The sequence below is a fragment of the Maylandia zebra genome, linkage group LG8 (assembly GCF_041146795.1).
Source record: "Maylandia zebra isolate NMK-2024a linkage group LG8, Mzebra_GT3a, whole genome shotgun sequence".
In the NCBI taxonomy this organism is placed as follows: domain Eukaryota; kingdom Metazoa; phylum Chordata; class Actinopteri; order Cichliformes; family Cichlidae; genus Maylandia; species Maylandia zebra.
Window position 1 is genome coordinate 23813755 of NC_135174.1, and position 17692 is coordinate 23831446.

General features: G+C 40.5%; 1 long non-coding RNA gene across 1 annotated transcript in view; it reads right to left on the reverse strand.

Annotated features, from left to right (window-relative positions):
- Positions 1-582: 582 nt before the first annotated feature.
- Positions 583-17692, reverse strand: part of LOC143419975 (uncharacterized) — a 102061-nt gene continuing 84951 nt past the window's right edge. Inside the window, exons 2-3 of the long non-coding RNA XR_013099999.1 lie at positions 1667-1783; positions 583-1125 (exon numbers count right to left, since the gene is read on the reverse strand). This is a non-coding gene — a long non-coding RNA (uncharacterized LOC143419975). The remainder of the gene's footprint in view (positions 1126-1666; positions 1784-17692) is intronic.

Below are 17692 nucleotides of genomic sequence, written 5' to 3' on the forward strand. Positions count from 1 at the left end.
AAAGTGCATTAGTGCGTCTGGATACTAAAATAAACACACTTAAGATGAGTGTTTCTTTTGGTTTTTTCTTTGGCAGGATGATGTCAGAGAGGAGGGAAAGCCAGGGCGATGATCATGGCCATTTTTGAAGAACAGAGACATAAAGAGGCAGAGTAATGTTCCTCTGTTTCCACCTTGCTGTGGCAGAAATTAGAGGTAAGGATTAAAAGAAATAACTGGTTCCTGATTCCTACTGTCATCTGCCCCTTCAAAGAGGTCTCAGTGAGAGGAGAAGTAAGCGCTGGGGGGGAGAGGAACTAGAAAATGCCTTGAAGGGATGTCAGTGCTAATTGTTTCCTACTTAGCCAAATCAAATAAGTTACATCTTTGTGGGTTGTTAGATATGAAAGGAACCTGATTAAAGCCTCTTAAGAGCCCGTAGGGGTCACTGGATGCCAGACTACATTTTTTTTTTAACTTTAAGAATTACCAGATGTTTTAATGGCAAATCCCTCTTTGCCTGGCGCTGAAAAGAAATACAGGTATTAATTGATAAATTATAAAAACTTATTAAAACATCAATTTTAGCAGTCAAACATGATGCATGTTTCAGTAATAACTTTATTTTGGTTAGGTTTGTATCAAATGAAAATCCCAAGAGATGATATCAGCAGCATGCATACTACAAGTATGATAGGGTGAAAAATATCAGTTGTGACATGATTATTAATGCAAAGTGTTATCAGGGACTAAAATAGCACTGGCTTTGACTCTGTTTTTATAAATATGATTATTACTGTGACAACAGACGGAGGAAAAAAAAAAAGCAGTGCTTAAAAGCGATCTCTCTTTTTGCCAGTGTTATTACATGTGCAAAAGTCACCATCAAACTGGATTAGGGGAATAGGATTGCGATGCTCGCCTTTGATCTGCCAGATTACAGTAAATCTTCCACGGCACAGAATGAAAAGTCAGCGAGAGAGAGAGTGAAAAAGAGATGGGAGGGGGAGGAGGGGATTCTGCAGGGGCCCCGATATCCATCCCGTCTCTCGGCTAAGCCGAATTCTTCTTCCTTTGCCTCGTGCTTCCAGGAGATTTGGTGTGGCTGTGATGTCTGAGTCCAAGGAGACACAATCAGGACAGTTGCTAATATGGCAGCCGAGGAGAAAAAAAAAGAAGAAGGGAAGAAAGAAAGTGACAAAGACACTTTTGAATAATGACATCTCTGTTTTTTCAACCTCTATTTTAGATCCATGCAGCCAAACATGCACATGAAGACAGATCACATGCTTCTATGAGCTGATAGCTCGTACTAAAGCAGTCAGCAAAATGACACACTGGCACCACTCCTCCTAAACTCTTTAATCTATGATGTGCTCATTTGATGTAGGGTGGGTGCAACCATTTGCAGTGCTAGCTAACAAATCTAATATATTAGATCCCCAGACTACGTCAGAGCGCAGTTAGATTAGAGCTGCTGTCTGTTTATCTGTGCGGATGAACAAAGCTTGATAATAGCTCTGCTAATTAACTCCAGACTACATAGAAGGAGTTGAGAGCTGTTTCCTGGCTAATCACAAAACAAATATACCCGTTCTCTACAGCATCATCGCCACCTCTATCCTGCTCTTCTCCTCGCCCTGCCATCTAGACAGCATGTTTACTTAGTCAGGATGGTATCTTTTACCAAAGGAGGACGAGACCTTTAGCTCGATCGGCTAATATCTGCTCATCTGTTGAAAACCCCAAGATTCTTCAACAATTGTGGTAATAAATCTCTCTCCGGGGCCAGCTGGGAATCAATCTGAAAGTGTGCAAGTAAGAAGACAGGAAGACAGATAGTGAGAGTGAGGAGGTGAGCATAGAAGAGGAGAATTAGGAAGTTCTAAAGGCGTGAATGACAAAACATTTTATTTTTTATGTTTTTATTGGCAAACAAAGTAAGGACAACCTGGAGACTCTGTTAGTAACTCCTAAATCCTGTGATTGCCAGGCTCCCCTTATTACACATGAGTCAGATGGTCCAATTACAAGCTGCTGAAATTCTGGCGTCACTCTGTTCTCTGAGTAACTACAAAGTACTGGATCACTATCAATGATATTTTGAACATTAGTCATCAAGTCCGGGGAAGTCAGAATGACTGCAGTGTCCATCTTAATAAAAACAGATGCTTTCCCACATCCTTCTGTTAAATTTCCCTCCTTCTTTTACAGCTTTTTATTTAATTTCATTTTAATTTCATTTTGTTTTTGCAACTATCATCTTTATACTTCTTTCCACTTTTTACATGTTGACGTTTCTTCCCCTTTCCCTCTGTTCCTTGTTGAGAGTGTGTGCCCAGTGCTCAGGCTCTGGGGTAAATAGCTGGAAAACATTCAGACATTAATCAGACTGTCGCCAGACAGAGCTGACATCACAGGCCTAGCAGGATAAACACCCGCATGCATGGACACAACCGTGTAAACATATAGGACACATACAGACACGGGTAATTTTTTTTTCCTTTCAAGTACAGCCCGACCTTTTTTCTTAGTTTGATAAACAGTCTGGAGTGGGACACTAATTGGCGCACACACTGTACCAGGCAAGTACACAGAGGTGTACACATATACACGTTAGCTAGGATGAATTCACTGCTTGGAGGGGGATAGTAAACAGAGGTGAGCCCATGCTTATGACCTAACAGAGTTTCTAAAAGGAAAACATGAAGCTGGCTGGTTTTGGGATTTATTGCAAATTTGGGCATTTTTGGTTTTACGGATCACTATGTTTTTTCAGTCACCAACTGTAACATTTTGCGGCATCATACTCTAACCTTCCACTTTTTTAGTCACAATGAGGTGGCAGGTCAACTCCAGAGTATATGGTGGACCATAGGCAGCACCTCTCCAAGAGACACATCGTCAGTTGACAAAGTGAAGCATGTGGATTTTAAGAAGCGTGTACAAATAACATCTTCTTCTATATTAATAATTTTTACAGTGACAGTGCAATTTTGTTCTATTGTCTTTATCCAAAGTTTAAATGAGCCCAACGGTTGTGTTAAGACAAACAGGCTTTAATGATTTTTATTTTATCTTTTATGATTGCTGTCTAACTGATCCAGGCAACTTAAAGCTACAGAAAACACCTGAAACTGAAAATGTTTACCCTTCAGCTAATGCCAGCTTAACAATTAACCAGGTAATATATAATGTCTTTATTTAATTTAACAGTAATTTAAGAGTAAAGTACCTATGTTTCTTGAAAAATTGCACTGATCATTGATCTTTGGATGTTGGCTGCCTCTTTTTCCTTGCTCTGTCAAGATAAAGCTGCTTCAGCAGTGTTGAGCTACAGACTTTGGGGAGGTCAATCCATGAGTGACAGTGTGTTTATACATGTATCCAGGTATACTATTACTGTAATGTGTTTTGATCATGTTGAAAAATGAAGTCGCCAATCAGACACTTTCCAGAACTGCTGACTGAAAGCAGCCCCAAACCATGACAGAGCTTCCACCGTGTTTTACTTGACCACTTCTGTACGCAGACAACTATTTGAATTTGGATTCATGACTCCATAAGTTCAGTGTCATCAGCCTTTCTTTCTCTTTCTTAAGAAGGACTTCTTGGCAGCTGCTTTTGCATTGAGACCATTTCTCATGAGGCTTTAGCAAACAGTAGACGACTCATTTGAAGGGCCAGATGCATCTGTCAGCTAGATGTCCATTCCCATTTCTTGAGAAAATGACTGCCAGACACTGTTCACCTGCTGCAGATATATTTTAAACTGCCACTGCTTCTATTATTGTCCACTTCTCCAGTTTCCTATTTTTTTAAGGAAAAGATGGACACCATGCTGTGATATGTCAAGTTTTTGACTAATAGCTTTTTGAGAGTCACGGTGTTTGTGCAAAAATACAGTTTCCTGCCTGCCAAACTGTGTTATCATTATACATTTTATGCTACAAGCTGCAAGTGACAAAGTGCCTAAAGATAACATTCACCAAGTTTAAATAGTAAGTGCCTGAAAATCGTCAGGTACAAGAAATGGACTGAAAATGAATAAAAGTGTCCAATGTCCAAAGAAAAACTTTAAAAGACCGCTTAAAAAACTTACAAGAAAATCTGGCCTTTTTGAAGCGAAATATAAAGAAATAAGAGGTGGCCCAAGACTTTTGCACATTGTTTTATAAATCATGTATTAGATTCCATTAACTATGGGAGTGCCTGATGATCTGCTCTGCAGTCCATTGGTGACTCTAGTTAAATTTTGTATAACTCAAAAGTTATTGTTTTTACACAAACATTAAAAAAAAAATCGCTTGGCTAAACTTTTACCACCGGTCTCTACATCTTAATCATTCAAAGATCAAAACGTGTTGGCAACCAACAGGTAAAAATACGTTTTTATTTAAAAATTACTGCATGACATCCAAATTTGGATCTCTCTAAATTCTCTAGAATAAACACACATCTGTGACTGAAAGGGAGACCAAAACAGAGATACCCAGACACACAGATGTTATAACAGAGGGTGTCAGACGGTTGATTTTTGTTAAAGGCAGCACTGAACAAAGAAGATTTCGTTGAACCCCCTCCTCCCCGACACATACGTCAAGCTTGGGGATTATTACATATCAGTTATAGAACGGAAGATTGAGGGAGCAGACATGCACCTCGCCTCGCACCTCCCAATCCCCAGCGGACGCAAGATGAGGGGTCCCGCTCTGGAGACAAGGAGCGCTACAGAGCTACAAAGGTTTTGCTATATCCACCCCCCCAGTTCTTTATACACCTATCCAGGCACAAAAACACACAAATACCCCAAGTAAGAACACCAGAATCTAGTATAGCAAACATGAGCTAGTATAAATGCAAAAAAGGTAAAATTCCAGGTAGAGGTAATTCTCTTATTTGTTGGCAATCTGCATAAAATATATAGTTCAGGGTTTAGACATTCAGGTCTGAGAATGTGTAGCTTTGTGTGTGAGAGAACGTGACTGAGGGTGCCGTGTAATGTCTTAAAAGCAGCCTTAAGAAACTGAGTTAAATATATGCATACTGTAGTGTGTATCATACAGAGGCATGCTAAATGAAGACGACGTGTAGACATTTGTAATTCTCCAGCAGTGTGCCAAACTAAGGAGCGGAAACCACAAAAGCCCTTTCAGTGAGGTGATACACATTTTAGAGTATAATTGCTGAGATACCCGGTACACGGTCCCTAGCTGTAGCTCTCATTCTCAGTGTGTGTTTTCAGATCTGCAATCATTTACTTAGCAGAACAGACATGTCAATTACATGGGAAATACCTTCGGTATGAGAGTACTATCACGTAGTGGATTTGTGGGAATCAAACCTTTTTATTCAATTTGGGTCAATTTTCACCTATTTAAAAAGTAAAATTGCTGTCGTTTCATTTGCTAACTTGTATCCAAATGCTCTACTGAATAGACATTGTACATTACAGTTTATGTTGATATAGGAAATGTATAGAGTTATAGAACTGAAGCATTTTAAATTTTAAAAATAAAACAATCTGGAGTCAAAACTCTAAAAATGTCAGACTTGGTTGATTTGGTTTCATTGTGTGGTAACCGTGTGTGCATTTTGATAACAGCAGTCCTGAGAGGATTTATTTTGTCAGATTACTTCACCTAAGAAAAAAGAAATCTAAAGACAAACTATACAAGCCAACGGTTGGACGCTGATCTCAATATTACTCCTTTGAATTTTGTGGAACAATAAAAGCTTTCACTGTTCTTCCACAAAAGTAGTGACACAGTGAAAGATGCAGAAAAAATATAAAACAGAAATTTGGCAAATTCTCGTTCGGATTATTTCGTATTAAACTGTGATATTTTTACTTGCCATATTATCAAAGTTGAAGGCACATGGAGTATGCATTTCAACAAATATGTTTTCTGTTGACACTGTTTTGGTTTCTCATCAATATTTGTCAATTCTGTTTGACTTCATTACAACTAGCAATCCCTATAATTTCAACCATACCTGTCAATAAAATATATTCATTACAGCACCTTCGATAAGTGCACGAATTATACAGTTTCAAGGAGAACATGATGAAGTGGTTGCTTGTTCTCTGGGAGTGAGTGATAAAATAGGACATAGATATATTGTGTTGGCAGCCTTTGGGTTTGGGGTTTTAATCCAATGCAGGCGGAACAGCCAGGTCCTCATAAGGGTTCTTTTCATGGAACTGGGAGGCCTAGTGCTTTTCGGGGCCTGGGGTGCAGGGACAAGCCACCCATCCCCCCCTCCCCTTCCTCCTTATACCCCCATCCAGACCCTAGTCATCCTCCTTCCACCCCTTTGTGGGGCTTTTCCACTTTGATTTCATGTTTGCCCATCTCATGGATCTGAGAAGGGGCGAGGAGAGGCATTCCACAAAAGACCCCATGAGACGCTGCCCCCTCCACTTCCTGCACACTCGCTGCACATATACATAATAACCAACATACTCAAACACGCAGTGTCTTATCTATATACGTATAGATAAATATGTGAATGAGCATGCATCACCAGAAATTCATTCGCTTTGCTTTCCACTTCCATCCAATGAGAGAAAAGTTTGTGCCAACTTACTACAAAAGGAGACTTCATTTGGCTTTGTTTTTAGTTTAAATGGTGCTTTGAATGATTGCACTCACGTGCAACTTACTGCTGCACATCTTCAAAAAAAAATATATGAAGAACCCTATAACCTCAAACCCGTCACAACTCCCTGGGAGATAATGAACCCAACAGACTACCAAACCATGCAGGGGTCCCCCCAGCTGTTTCTCTCCCTAGCAGACTGCGAACTAGTCCCTGACTGGAGGTCTCAGGGTGTTCCCCTGGGGAGCCCCAGAGTTCTGGGTGTTAGTGTTGCCACTGGGGTTTTATAGACTCCCTACTGAGAGCATCTCCTCAGAACTGACAATGGCAGGCATTTATCCCCAGGGTGACCGTGCTGACCCCCTAAACTCACTCCCCTAAATCCGCTGGCCATGGACTGGCGGCTCCTTTCAGGGAGGCTTTCACAAGGTCGAACAAAGCATCCTGGCCTATAAGCAAGCCTCCTCAGTAATGCATCACTTGCAAACATTGAGTTTAAATACTTGCCTGGAAATAGGTAAGCATGTGTCCTGACATAAATGCAGTAAAACTACCAATCAAGAGATTTAATGATATTTATTAAGTGCCATCGTTGTTACAGAAGTGATGATATAATGACTCTCTAAAATGAGAAAACCTGAGTGGAACAGTCAGCTGTGAGCTACAGTGAATTTGCAAAGACAACAAAAACACCTGCAGTCAATAGAAAACTGCACCGACACATGTGCACAAGGGAATAAATCTCTCAAAGACGGAATAAAAACATTTTCTATTTTCAGCCTCTGCTGCCTTTTCTCATCCTCTCTGCTCTTTTAATTCCTTCACCTTGTTCTCTCCTTTCAAACACATTCCCTCTTTTCAGCCTCACTTCCTTTCCCAGTTTGTATTGTTGTGGTTGTTTCTTCCCCTCATTCCTCCTCTCTCTTTCACTCAGCACTTTTAATTCCACCCCCTATTTTCTCCTATAGAGGTGCCATTTCAATTGGGGGATGTGTTTGTGTGTGTGTTTGTGTGTACGAAATCGTGTGTGTCGGAGTCTGCATTTGTGAAAGCGTCTGTGCGAGATGAGGGAGGGGCCAGAAAGAAAGAGGTTAATATATGTGTGTGTGCATATGCAAGAAACAGAGTGAGCGAGACTAAGATGTTTTTTTGCATGCGTGCCTCAGAGTGTATGTCAGCGCATGCACGCCTTTGTGCATGTGATGGAGATGCAGTAAAGAGGTTTAACCCTCTATTTTAGTTTATGCGCGTATCCTTTTGGGGACCCCTGCCTCAAGGAAGAAGCTTCCTTTTATTCTCTCTTTTTTTTCGCATTCCAATACATCCTATAGACCCTGTTAAATGTGAACAAAATAGGTTGAGTGCTCGACGTGAGTGATAGACGTCTCTGTTATTCAGCTTTTGCATTTGTTACTAAACGCTCCTAATGACTGACATGTTTCAGCTTTCAAAAAGAGAAGCAAATCCATTAGAGAAAAGAACATATAGAGGAAAAAATCTAACGAATTTGATAATGTCGGCAATATTATAAAAGAAAAGACGTCAAGATACCATTCCGCATAACTTGATATAGTTTCATTGTGGAGTGTTTTAAATTTCAGAAACCTGATTTCCATTGCTACAAAAAAACAAAAGCCTAGTATTAATAAAAATCAGCAATTGTTAGAATAAAATACCCCGGGGCAGCTTATGTGATTCAAAGCTGTGCGAAAGACAGAACTAAGCAGCTCTCGGATCAGCTATGTGATTTCACACACACACACCAGGTGTATTTCAGTGGTTAGTCATAGATTTGACCTTTAACCTTTAGCATTAGTGCACTGTGACAAGCTAAAAGGAATTTCATTGCAATAAAAAGTTGCACAACAAGGGACATTTGGCTTTTATACTAAAGTAACAGGGAGTAGAGATCAGATCTGGTTTGTTTCAAAAGAGAGAGTCTTCCATTTTTTTCCCACTACTGGTTTCAGAAAGGTTGTTGAGACATAATATGCGGTTAGGTCAAACAAACCACAGTACATGCTACTCTAAACAACACACCACCAGGAAAACTAGCTTCCATATTACACATGACAGTAGGCACATGAGTGGTTGTAAGCAGAAGAATATGGCCCCAAAATGCAGATTTTTGACTGTGGGATGAATAAATTTTACATCCTTGGCAATTTTTTTTGTATTATAATGGCATCAAGATCTATTGCTACTTTGAAATTAGCCATAAACAAACAATGCATATGAAAAATATAGTCTTTATTGACAAAAGCCCTTTCAGGTGTGCAACTGCCCAGATCTAAGCTCTAGGAGTGTCCTGTTTATTGTCCATATGCACTGCTGTGGTTCTGTGCTCTAACCTGACCTGCAATAATGGATACACAAGGGGTCAGCTGTGCATGGAGTGTAGAATATGTGGAGCAGGTTGTTGAGTGAAGTCTCATTGGGTGCTGTAGGACAGAAGGTCTGTGGAGAGTCAAAGGGTTAAATTGGAACAGGTTGGCAAAAAGTGCACACATGCATGTGCCACAGTTGGTACTGAATTGCAGGAGCACAAAGTCAAAAGTGTCGGTCAATACTGACTAAGCATGTGTGGCTGGGTATTACCGCATGGCAAAAGGTCAGGGTTAAAAAGACTTGGCGGTTTAAACCCTGTGAAATCAAAAGTTTGCCTTTAAGGTTTAATCCAGGTTTCCTGCACATGCAAGCATGTGTCTCATATGGCCACAGAGGGTATAGCACGTGTACTATTCCATCAACCCATTTCAAGCATGCCTGTATTTGTGTGGGGAAGTTGAAGAATTTTAATGTTTGAGAAAAAAAGAGGAACCTGGTGGGTAGAGGGAATAGTTCAGCAAATGCACCACAAGGACATGCTGAGCATACAACAAAATGAATTATTTTCATCATTTAAATCAGTAGTGACAGTCGTTTTTTCCCCTCTATGGTCCAAACACGCGTTGATGCAGCAGGCCTCACACAATGGCCCGTGCTGCAGCACATATATCATCAAGTACCTGTTAACAGTGGCCTGGAATCTCACAGAGCTCCTGAGTGGAATTTTTGCATTTACAGTAATTTTCCACATTTCTCTCAATTGCACCACATGTTTCTAACAGAATCCCCAAGATGCTCAAGGTATTCTTATAAAACCATCCACCCTTCATGCCATTGACATTTCACACTAACCAGAAGCACAGAGGGTTGGCTCAAATGAGTTCTGAGCCAGTGCCTTTCTGTGCAAAGCTTTCAGTCTTGAGATGTGAGCCAACTTTTGAAAGAACATGTGGGAATGGGTGGAGGATCGTTTGTTTCTATTTCAGTGTCAATCTTCTTAATCTCATGTAAGAACAGAGTCTTCCACCTCTGACTTTTGTGTTTGAAAATGCACAATAATGAGGACCAGTTTCACAAGTGCCAATAAAATGATTATGAAGCTAACTGGACTCTAAAATCTTATCTCATAACATTGTTGATTCTTTAGAGCCTCAAATGGCCACAACAAATCATTTGCAAGCTATAGGCCAAAGCTATTTATTCTAATTAATCCTGTAAAGTATCAGGCTTGACACAGTTGAGATTTATACACAGATTCTGTAGAAGATTCCCATTAGTATGCCTAGCGAGTGTAGTGTTGCAGAGACCTGTCAATGCATGGTTGATGTTAACTAAAGTAAAACAAAGCACCGGTGTGAAAACTTATATTCTGTGTCCAGCGTTTTTGAGCTAATTTTTCAGGCTTTTTCTTGGAGACCATGCTTGATAAGATAGCTGCATATTGGTGATTTGTTTGCATCCTAAAGGGTTCACATCCAGATTAAACAGAGGAACATATATTATCCTGATCTGTTTGTTCATTTAGAGACTTTATTAAAACACATTATTTCAGTGCCTCATCCTGCTTTTGGTGTTGATTTGGTATTCCAGCAAATGTGCAGGCAATCAGATGACTGGAACAACGGCACAAGTTCTAAAACGTTTAGATATCACCCAACCAAACTGAACAACAGTAAATCAGTTTTCCCATCGTGCACTCCCATTTTAACCAAAGGACATCTCTTAGTGAGGTTTCTAACCATTAGATCAGTTTTCTCATTGTTACTGTTAGCAGGGCTCATCCTGGGCCCAGTAGGCCTCAGGGCAATAATCTGGCAGAAACCCTGGCATGCATGAATCACTGACAGCTGTCATTTAATAGCCACTGATTTTGGTTATTTTGTGTGGAAATATTGCAAAAACACAATGCATGACTGATGCATGACACTCCTCTATCCTTGAAGTTGGATGGATGGGAATGTAAGTAAACTTCACTCTTGTCCCCTTGTGAATTCACATTTTCCCTGTGGCAATGGCACCCATGCGCATGCACACAGAATTAGACAGTCACTCTCTCTCTCTCACACACACACACACCATGAAGGTTAGGGACTTTTTTTAGACATACTAATAACAGACTAACACTCTACACTCTGATCTTCAAAGCAGCTGAAGAGCAGAAGAGAATGCGGCCACTGAAAAGCCCACTGAGGGAGATTTTGGCACATTCGAACTCACTTAGCCTGTAAATGAACACTTTAATATTAACAATTCACAGTAAAGCTGCATGCAGTGTTAGGCTACAGCCAAATGACTTTGGCAAACATGAAGTCTGAGTGAGGGGAGTGAATTTACAAGCAAAGAACGCAATAAATAAAAACAGCTTTTACTGTGTCTTTTTAAAAGCTCATAAAAAAGAAGTTTCCTTTCCTAATTTTGAAGTGTGAACTTAATAGATTTACAGCTTTTGAAACCGTACTGGATGCTTTATTGCTTATCTTAAAGTGGTTTGCAGACTAATTTTCAAAAACGTGGATCTGAAAACAAATTTCAAACAGTGGAGTGAGTGTTTCATGGTTTACTGTTGCTGCCAAGCAGAAAAATTGCAATCCTTTCAGAAACTACTCTGTAGCATTCCTGGATGTTAACAAAACTTCATTGCCAGTTTATTCAGCTATGGGGAATGGTAGTACTCATTTAGCCTGAACCGAGCTCCAGATTGTTTACAACTGACATTATAAAGCTGTCTTCAATGTCAGTCTCACATTTCATATGCCATAGCAGATGATATAAATGCAACTGGAGCATCCCAAGTATTTTGGCAAGGCTGTATTTCCTTCAGGAAACAATGTCCGAACGAGCCCAGCTGCCACTCATGTGCCTGGGGTTTCCAGCGGGCCTGAAGGGGCAAAATCACTCAGAATACAAGAGCTTGATATGGGAGGATATACAGGAAATTATATAACATCATCAAATCTTTGACATTGTTCTAGATAAGTGCTTTAGACAGAAACAAAAATATATGACAGACTTGAAATGGTAAGACTTGAAAGACGGAAGGTCACAGAAGCAATGCCTAAAACTTCTGGATGGTGACTGAATCCATGCAAGTTGATCTATATGGATCAGTTCTCTCAGATACAAAATCATTATTATAAAATGTGTGCTTGTCACTTACCATGGTGGAGGTTATTCTTGCAGGATGAGCTGTTGGGTTTTTGGTTATGACACCCAACTCCACTGGCTTCCCATCCACTCCAGATATATATTTCAGGTTCTTGGTTCTCACTTAAAGTTCTCTGAATGGTCGAGCATCAGCATGCATCAAATAACTTTTGTTCTGTATGTCCCTAGCAGGTCCCGAAGGTCCTGTGACCAAGGCCTGTTGGCTGTGCACTGTACATCGCTGAAAACTAAAGGTGACAGAGCCTTCTCAACAGTAGCACCAGAACTCTGGAACTCTCTCCCCTTTAGTTTGAGGTCTGCAGACTCTGTTGAGCCGAATACTTACCTTTTTACAATTGCTTTCAATGAACTATTTTAATGTGCTGATGTGAAATGATATTTTTTGACTTATTTTGTTCAGCACAGTTTTACTTACATCCATAATGTAAGTAAAAGTGCTTTGAAATTTGTAATCTACAAGAAATCCATCATCTCATGTCTCAGTTACGCAGGCCTATAGACTCATCAGTGACCCTTTGACAACCGCCGGTTGCTAGAGAAAAATGTGTATTCCCTGACTGGATGGTTGAGTAGTTACTGGTGCTGACATTAGGTTAAAGTGTCGCACAAGTTTGCAAAGTTGGCATGAAAAATATAAATTTGTTTGCAAACACTTGCTAACTGCCGCCAAGACAGTGGAACTATAAAAAGTGTGATACACTTTCCCCTATGAAGTCAAAGTTATACTTTTGAAATGTGTTGGCTGCAGAAATAAGACACATCTTTTATACTGAAGGTGAACCCATTTCACCCGATGACAGTCAGCAACCACTCACCAACCAGTCAGGGAGTACAGCAACCTGTGGAAACCCGCCTGTGAGACTGAAGCTTTAATTGGCTGTCATATTGCTTAATAGTAGTGGTGCAACGGATTGCGGTTGATCCGTAATCCGAACCGATCCCACTCCACGGTTCGGGATGCATGTGATCCGAAGATTCGAAAAAGAAGGAAAAAAAGTATGTGTATGGTGCGCAATGTCAGTCTGTCAAGCGATAGTTATGGCCAGCGCTGGCGGTCCAAGTGGAGGAACAGAGAAGTTTGCTGCATTTAAGCAGCCCTTTGCTGCCCAATCCAACCGGGCTAAAGCTATTACAAAAGCTACTGGGGTGTTTAGGGGGGAAGCCGTATTCCCTTGTGCAAAACAAGGGGTTTAAACTATGATGAAGGTGCTTGAGCCACGCTATGATATCCCTTTGCGCGTCCACTTCAGTGACAAGAATGTACCCAGGCATGTATGAGCAGGAAAAGTTTAAAGTTATGGCTGAACTGTCCCTGGCATCTTCTGAAAGCTACGTGACCGTGACCGCTCATTATATCACAGCGGAGTGGTAGATACAAAGCCCTGTACTGCCCTATATTGCACCTTAATTTGTTTTTATATAATTACGTGGAATGAGTCTTGAGTTGAATGTTTTAAGAGGCAAAAAATACCTAAATAAGTTCACAAGTAAATGTTAAAATTTTGTCTTTTTTTCTTCTTTTGCTGATCTGAAAATTGATCCGATCCGTGACTTAATACCGTGATCTGATCTGAACCGTGAGATTTTTGATCTGTTGCACCATTACTTAATAGCCACTGCTTGGACAAAAAAGTTGCTGATGAGAGCACACACACGTGGGCACAAAGGCATTAGGTTGCCATTAAGCAAAGTAATGAGTCGTGCAGTTCTGGCAAATGCCTTTAAATCTGGATCAGGGTGAGTGTCCACTGCAGCTTCAGTCATGTCTGTTCCTGAATACCTCACTGCATCAACACTAAAATAAAAAAATAAATAAAAATCACAAACACAGCCTGTTTCCCAGAGGCAAAACAACCCATGCATTAACCACGGCTTAATTTCCCCTGCAACATTTATCGAGGAAACATGTGGGCCTAACAGAGATCTAGTTCGTTGATTACAGATTATTTCAGCGAACAACATCCTTCGATTCCAAGAGAAAGAATCTGTGAGTCATAAAAGGTGATAAAAGGCAAACAATAACAACCGGTGCCTGAAAACACAAACAATACATGGGAAGCTCTTTGTTACCTGCAGGCAGCTGTGCTAATGCAATAAAGTGCTCATTCGAGGCGAGCCATTTTGGAATCCTAACAGATTGGGATGTCAATAATGACTTTCAGCTTAATTTTGAGGCAGATCAAGTGAAACTGCTGAATCTGATTTCTGGGTGAGAATTTGATAGGAGGGCTAGCTGGGAGCATAAAACCACACTGGGTTTTAACCGCAGGCAGCTTTCAAGGAGCAAAACAGCAGAAGACACACAGCCTCAAAAGAAATCCTTGAGTACCAGCATCAATTATCACTATTAATGCACACATTACCCAGGCCCTCATTCTTTTTCTATGTGTGCTTCCTTGCACTCATACTAGTCGGGTGCACCACTGCATCCCAGGCTACACAGGAGAGTGTGTGTGTGTCTGTGCATGTGTGAGGAGAGAGAATATGCGTTTACTCCTGTATACTCGTGCCCATTTGTGTGTGTGTGTTGCTGGGTAATATATCATCTCAGCCTGAATAGACCCCCAAACCAGAAGTTAATGAAGTGAAATGAGACTTATTAGCCAAAAACCTTTAAAGTCACTGACAGGCAACGTGGAGACATAAAGACAGCCTGAAATTATTAATGACAGTTGAAACATAGGTGCATGAAGGGACTGAGAACAGAGGGGTAGCCCACAAAATTTGCATTCTGTTGAAGGAAAAACAGATTAAAAAAAATTAAGAAACCCAAACTTGAATGTGTCATTCCCTTAAAATTTTGCTCTCTTGCCAGGAAAAATATAAAAGTTCCAACATTTAATAATGCTCGTGAGTGTACCTCCATGATTTTAAAGCAAAGATTTACACTTGACCCTTATATGCTCTGCAGTGGATTCACAGAGCAGTTGAAACCATGTGATCCACAGGGTGCACAGTTCTCAATGGCTTTATTTTTTAGGTGAATGCGCGGCCTGGACAAGCCAAGTCAGGTAATGATCAGTCTAATTGGACAGGAATGACTACCTATCAGGCTGATTGCTGCCACTACTCATCATGCAATAGCAGCTCAGCAGGGGACCAGCTCTGTCTGACATGCAGCACATGACTACAGCTGTTGAAGGGGCGGCAGCGCCTGCTGCCAGGGGCTGTTCTGAGGTCAGCCAGCGAACAGGGGTGCATTTCTCATCACTGTCAGAGATTTGGAAACGGTCCTCACACTTTGGGCGAGGAAGCCCCTTGACCAAGAAACCAATGTGCCAGACTTGTGACAGTCTGTCGATCAAAATGACTGGAGAGATGTTTGTGTAATTTATGTTCTCTTGTTAGAGACTTTGAAGGCTCACATGTAGCACAAGTGTTTCTGCTGTTGCCCCACTCGCTGAAGGCTAACAACAGATAGCAACAGATGTAGTTAAATTAAAAGATTGGGTTTCGCCTCCACTTCTCCACATATGCCACGATAGATCCAGTTCTTCAAAGATGCTTTGAAGCCTGATACATGTAGATGCCTTTGAAAGATCACAAAAAAGCAAAAGTGGTCACATTGGATCGTGATAACCCAACACTGTTTGTTGCTCCCTCTTTAGTTGTGACCTTGGGTTGACCCCACTGGTGTTTACTTAAGCAGCCATGAAGACTGAGTCACTTGTTTTGCTGAAAGCCAAAGACCTGAAGACCCAAAAGTACCTGGCAGCACCATATGCTAGTTAGCGTATGTTAACACTGTTGGTCGTGGTTTGCTTCATGAAGTCATGAATTGCTCAAATGGAAATTAAACTTGACAGCATCATGCTTCTGATCAGAGGGGACACTGACGTAATGACCCATTCTAAACAAAGACAACTGTGTCAGAGAATTACAAAGTTTGGATTAGCTATGAGCTGCATCAGTTACGGTTAGCCTTTAAGAGAACAACATTCAGTTTAGCAATTAAGAGGTAGGATGGCCTTGATTTGGATTTGCTGGATGTAGCATTTTTCTCGCCCTTTCACTTTATATAAATCAGAAAACATGTTTAGTAATTGAATAAAGACTTTATGGCCTGTTATTTCTATTAAATGCAGGGAATGCATTAAAGATTGTGTGCAATATTTCCCTGCTCCATCTCTTCACATCTGCAGCTCTCTCAGACAGTAAAACCTACATTTTTGCACACAGCCTATTACAATAAATGATTCAGCTGCACTCACAACTAACTTCCTTAGATGCAAAATTTTGACTGAGATCTGACCTAGATTCAGGTCAGTCCTTCATTCTCCATTTCCCTCTCAAAATCTTCAGGAAGTAGAAGGGGCGATGTAAGCTAGGTGAAATGCAGTGTTTGTCGACTCACAAAACTACACGAGGCGAAGTGGAGAGTTGCCAGGAGGTAAGAATTGTATGATCAGAGCTGAATGGGAATATATGGATGGTGTGGTTCATCTGCTGGTCAGACTTAGCCCACAGTCATAAAAGCTTCTCTTTGATCATCTCACATTGTGGACTTAACTCTAAATCAGAGCTCTGGGACGCTTTGCCAGTGGTTAAAAACATCCAAATAGTTATTTTCTGTGTTCAGTTCCAGCTGTACTTTGTACTTGGGTATTATTCGACCTACTAGCATGCTGGAAGACTTTTGGTGTGATTTATCTTTATACAATTTGCAGTTATATCACAACATCAGAGCAGTTAGAAGGAAGAAACAATTAAGTGGTGTTGCTGATACCTATCCTTTAATCAGCAAGCCACCTATCTAAATTTCATTGAAGCTTTGTTGGTTTTTGCTACTCGGTTATAAACTGACAGTAACGACTAATCTTAAAACTTTAAAAGTTATGCTGAATCGACTTGGACAACTTTTTAATGCTACAAAGCAAACATGACAGTCTCTGCTATCTTCAGCCTGCAAGGTCAGCAGTGCTGCTTCCAAACAGAAGATGGTTTCACACAATCACACCTTCCTCTAATGCTTGCCACTGCAAACTGTCTTACACTTATCAGAGAAGGCAGAAAGCAACAGAAGAAAGGACCTTTTAATGTCCGGTTGCGGGTCCATTTTTATGACTGTGTCGTCTCCGTCTCTCAGGCTTACTGCTGTCTACAGAGCAAATAGTGTGGTTGTCTGGATTTGGGTGGCAAAGGATTTGCTGTGGATGTGTGTGCTTGCTGGAAATGCGTGATAACTCATATAATTAAGGTTAATTCCAGTGCACTGGTTAATTAACAAGAGAAGGAACAGATTACTTTACTGATGCTGAAACAATCAATGGACAACGCAATCGAAAGTAAATTAATCAACAATGTTTTAGTAACACTTAACTCATTAAAGTCATTTATAAAGCAAATAGTGCATGCTCAAAGCTCTTTGGATCCAGCTTTAAAAAATATAATGAATATAATGAAATGACTCTATTAGTTGTTGAAAAACAAATGAGCACGCTGGAAAAAAAAACACACATTTAGGTTATTGAGCTGATTCATCAAAACAAGAGATTTTTTTTTTTTACTTTTAAAGCCTAACAAAACTGTGACTGTGGTGATGTTCTTGAGTTTTCAAGGGCAGGATTAGAAAGTAAAAACAAAAACAGTTAAATGTCAAAATGCCCTTGCAGACATG